The 5,544-nt window shown below is 36.8% G+C and overlaps 1 long non-coding RNA gene across 1 annotated transcript; it reads right to left on the bottom strand.

Moving 5' to 3' along the window:
• Positions 1-579: 579 nt before the first annotated feature.
• Positions 580-3,024, bottom strand: LOC142772096 (uncharacterized). Its single transcript, XR_012886271.1, has 2 exons — positions 1,755-3,024; positions 580-1,474 (listed from the first exon to the last, which is right to left on the bottom strand). It is a non-coding gene; the product is annotated as an uncharacterized LOC142772096 (long non-coding RNA).
• Positions 3,025-5,544: the final 2,520 nt, after the last annotated feature.

Genomic DNA, 5,544 nt, shown 5'->3' with positions numbered 1-5,544 from the left:
CTAGAATAGCCACCCTACCGTCAGTGTCACTCCTTCGTCAGGTCGCTTGTTGAGCAGGCCGCATACCTATAATATTGTCAGAGCACTAAAATACAATAGACGTCCCGCGGATGTTTGCATGTATTGTAGAACCACCAGCAGCGTACGTCCCAGTGATGCCTTTTCAGACACGAATATTGGTGTACGTCGCCTTGGTTTAAAGAGAAAGCATGGGTGTAGAGAGCTAAGTGCTACACTCACGATTTCACTATTATGTTTAATAAACGTTAAAAACTTCTTGCTGCAAATAAAGTATTAAAATTTCTTAATATGAAAGCTTATAATTGACTCAGAAAGTTAACTCTGCTTCAGTTCACCACAATTTCAAACAATCACAAGTCCCCAGAAAACATCCATTTATTACAGGAAAAAAAAAATCTGGCAGTTAAACATAGAAAGCATAAGTTTTTTAAAGTTTTATTGCGATTTTTTTTTATTGTCCTTATGATCTATTTTCGAGTTTTTTTCGCACCACGTGCTCAGCCAGACGAATATAGAATGTTTGTACAAACTTATTTTCTTTGGATTCAAATGTAGATGAAACATTTTCAGAACAAGTTTTATTCAACGCAATCGTATAATGAAATACATAGCTGATTTTTTTATGCACTATATTTCTTACCGGAATATAAGCTTGCCTGTGAAATCTGGCTGCTTAGCACGGGAAAGCAAATGTAATGAAATCAGGCTACCTTGATGAGACAAAAAATGTGGAGGAGTGCAACTTCATAGAGAAAGAAATAAAATGTATTTATCTTTCTGCATTGGACAGAAGATAAAGATTACATACTCTGTATTCAGGGTAAGCTCTACCTTCAAGATAGCGGTATAGCTGCAGGGTCGACCAAACGCACTTTTATAAGAAAATTCTGCACAACAATGGGATATATCTCTTGAAGCAATACATTGTGAGGAACTCAATAGCTAAGTGATTCAAACAGGTTTTGAGTCCCTAAAGTTGCTTTCTACCACAAAATAAATTATTCAGTCAATTGCAGGTCTCCCAAAACAACCTGTGGGTCCGTAGGTTCTATAGGACTTCTTGTTTGGTGAAGGCATGATATATGGTGAATGAGATGCTGTTTCTGCAAAAAGGATGCCTTGCAGAAGACACAGACAAAGGGAGGCTCTCCCGTGTGGGTGTGCATGGGGCGAACAAGGTCCTGTTTCCGCGGAAACGATGCATTGCAGTAGACACTGGAAAAAGGATGCCCTCCTGTGTGGTTGTGCAGGTGCTCCTTGAGCTGGCAGTTCGTTATAAATACAGCCAGACAGAGGTGGCAGTGGAAAGGGCACTCGCCGGTGTGTTTTCGAATGTGTAGCTTTATGCGCGTTGTACTCTTGGTTACATAGGTGCACTGCCTGCAGGAATGCAGTCCATCTTCTACAAACACGAGTGCACGGTACTGCTCCGAAGTGGCCGAAAATGGGGAACCTGTAAAGACACAGCAAGAACGTGAAAATCATGCATCATGTACAAGCAAACTACAGCAACAGGCAATCAAGGGTTGCTGCTCACCTAATTGAAGAGCTACACGAAAACCTTGGCCTACCTAAACCACGTGTTACTGCAACGTTAGCAGTGCCCATGTCTCTCATATGCTGCAATCTCTTTTAATTATGCTTAACACAGGCATGCACCTGCTGCCAACACACGCACACTTTATTTAGATGCAATTCTGATACTAAACCTCAACTGCTATGTTTTTACATACGCACTGACATTAGTCATCGACCAATAAATTTATCATTAAGCCAAAAGCCTCATTAGCTCATAAAAACTAACATCCAGCGTACAGCAGCATGAGCCTGGATATTAACAAAAGCCAGGCGAATCGAAATTGGAGGAAATGCGACACCATATAACGTGCAGAAGACCCCGAAGAAAGATGGCAAGGCTTAATGTACATAGGGCATGCTGCATGATTAGAAGTGATAGCCAGTGTACAATGAGGCTGGAATGAGAAATGGGATGAACTCAGCAAAACCAAAGGTGAATTAAGGTTAAATCAAGATGAAGCATACATAAATTAATGTTTATTGAAACTGAAGGAAATGTCAAGATAATTTGAACAAGAGTAAGGACGTAGAAGTGAAACTAAAGGCATAATAACCCTGAACCTAAAGTTAAAATGAGTTAAAGTGAATTAAATTTGAGCCGAACATTGATGCTAATTAATCAAATAAGAAATAACACTATGGTAACCAAGTCTCAGCACAGAGAACCAGTGGTGATTGCTAGGCAACAAAATGAGAACAGAAAGAAACAATGCTAATGATCAAAAGCATTAAAGTAATTTAACAAGCATTTTGCGAAGGCATAGGCTTTTGCCTGGCTATTAACATTAACTTTAAAGGCTGTGAAGTATTGGTGTATTTTATTTGCAAAGAAACTTTAATACAGCGCAGTTGTTGATACTTGAGCACATGAACCATATACAATAAAACATGAGCAAAACAAGTCATTTGAAACAAAGTGAGAAATATTAAGAAGAAACAAGACGTATGGAACTGTTAGAAAGAATTACAGTTCTTGGTGGTGAAAAATACCGAGACATTTTTTTTTGCTTAACACAAGTGATTGACTATTCATATATATTAGCACAGTTTAAAATTTCTATCAATATATTTATATTCCTTAAATGAAAGCATAATTATGCAACAGTACTATAGAAGTCACATTCATCTAATAATGTCCCGTGCACTTAAACAACCAGTGTGTGTTTCACACTGTTGCTACATCACCATAATTTTACATAAGCTTACATTAAAGCTACACTTGTAATTACTCAGTGAGATGCTTAAATAAAGTTTCCGAAACACATATTAGGATCTTTGTGAAAACCAGCGTGTAGATTAGGGGGGTTAGAGAAAATTGCATTTTAGAACTGAATTGAATAAGAGACGAATACTGATGACACCAAATCAAATACTATTAGAATAGTTTTTGTATAGTGACATAACCATTTGCAGTACAGCCTTATGATTGGACAACAATTTATTTTACACCAATGTTAACAAATATTAACACAGTAACATTACAATCCCTTGAAACTGACACGAGCACTGTCGCGGTGGTCTAGCAGTTATGGCACTCGACTGCTAACCTAAACGTCGCAGGATTGAATTCTGTCTGCAGAGGCTGCATTTTCGGTGGAGGTGAAACTCTTCGAGCCCCGTGTACTTAGATTTAGGTGCAGGTTAGATTCCCAGGTGGTCGAAATTTCCAAAGCCTTATCCTACGACATACCTCTTAAAATTATATCGTGGTTTAGGGACGTTACATTCATAATAATATTACACTGAATCAAGAAGAAGTTTTACAGTTATGTAAACTGAGATAGGCTAGTAAAAGACCTAATTCAGACACAAATTACGATGTACTGTCTGTAAATACGCCTACTTTACAGACTTTATCTCAAGACACTTGGTATTTTGTTGCGAGATAGAAAAAGTATAAACAAAAGTATCTGTGCATTTTATACTAATTATTCCTAATTAGTACATAATTATTCACTCACTTATTTAGAAGTCAGTAATGTTGTATATTTGTGTAAAAATGACTCTCAAACTTGAAATATATAGGTGATTCCTTTTTAGATATTATATCCATTACAAGAAAACAAAGATTATAATTTTAGTGAAGGCCCCGGATTGGGCCATGTGGGAGGGCTCATCGAGTATGGTAGCATTTCCAACAAAATGATGCTCCGCAGCAATGCACAGCACAAAAATGTTGAAGAAACCACTTATAAAGTACATGCAAATTTACAGCCTGCACATCAAGCCAGCCGCAGTAACACAAGACTAAGGGCAAGAATTCACAGTTAATTGTACGCACCACCACAAAAAGGGATCAAGTGTTGACTGTAGCCTTTAACATATCTTGTAGCCTTAAATTTAAGTGTACAAGTTATTTCAGTATTTTACGTGTCATTCTGAAATGTGCTGTGAAATAAAACTGACACATGCATATTAAATATTAGTTTATGAATAAAAATGATTAATCTTATGATCATACTGAATGCAGGACATCCTTGATTTGGTGACACAAGTGTTTAAAAAAAAACACCTACAGCCAGTTTTCTGTATAGCATTGATAGTATGGTAAGTAATTGAGCTACATATGGTAATTCAATAATAGAAACAAGACGAATGGTATTTACCTCTTTCAGCATTTTCTCCCTCATGTGTTTTTCTGTCAGGGCTCATATTTAAAAAAGTACTCAGAAAGTATCTCAAAAGTATTTGCACTATTCAAACTGAGTATCAAATGAAACAGACCGTTATTCGATTTGGTATAAATATTTTAAAATACTACTCACACATCTTTAGTCAGTATGATTTGCACATTTTGAAAATATGCCTTGAATTACAGATCTATTTTTTCTAACAAAAAAAGTTTTAGAATTTTTATGATTACTCATTGCTTTCAGACATTTCCAACATACTTCTTTCGTTTCGCATTCCTTGTGCATGCTCTACGTGTTCTTCATGCAAATCTATTATTTGTCAATATGAAAAATTTGTGTGTATTTACGCTACTACAATTAGATTCTTTTTTGCTCACCAACATATTGGTCATCTTGCAACCGTTAAAAAAATAATTATGCCAGAAGAACCTACCACAGCAATTTTAAATCTACCCATATTGCATTGCCTTTTTGTGTGTTCCTATTTTTACACGTGTTCACTACTGACTTGGCCAGTTGAGTTCAAAGCAACACGACATTTATATTTTGTTGTCTTTGACTCGGACCAAAATGGCACGCTCATACAATGCATCTTTAAGTAAATGGTGGTGTAATAAAATGTTTGGTTGTCTTATTGTTAGATTCTACACTTTCTTTTATGCTGAAACAAGCTTCCTAGTAAAATGTGCCCACTAACTTTTACAGCGCAATTTGACAAGATTCAGGCTACATTGACCAGATTGACATGAATCAATGACCTATTTCATAGACGTCAAAATCAATTTTACTCATCTCTTCAACAGCAGCGCACAAAACAGCAAGCATCATGCACAAGATTACTTTAGTTATTTCATTTATGTTTACAATTAGGGACATTCAGCCGTAGGGACATTCAGCACTTTTTCTTTTTTCAAATACGGGACTTTCCAGTGTGATTGCGTGTGCGCGCGTGAACAAGTCGCTGCCTCCTGTGGTGGCCCCAGTAACGACCGATTGTGCCATGCTTAAATCATCGAATGGTTGACACAATGGTTCTGACGAGGAATTTTTTAACATGTCACCTCATTTTTGAGAGAAGAGAAAGCACCTTTCAGCTGACTTTAAGAATTTATTGTAAATTTTGGAACACATGCTGCACTATGTTATGCACATAGTGCATAAGATATAAAAAAAAACAGACCATGTGAAAAAAGTGTAAAGTGTGATGTGAAAATAGGATACAGCCATACTGAGTACATTTAAGACAAGAGTTTACACTACGAAACACCTGATCTGAACCCATCAAACGCTTGCTCTTTAAACCACCATAGGA

Source organism: Rhipicephalus microplus, chromosome 9 (assembly GCF_043290135.1).
Source record: "Rhipicephalus microplus isolate Deutch F79 chromosome 9, USDA_Rmic, whole genome shotgun sequence".
In the NCBI taxonomy this organism is placed as follows: domain Eukaryota; kingdom Metazoa; phylum Arthropoda; class Arachnida; order Ixodida; family Ixodidae; genus Rhipicephalus; species Rhipicephalus microplus.
This window is presented reverse-complemented; position numbering and strand designations above follow the sequence as displayed.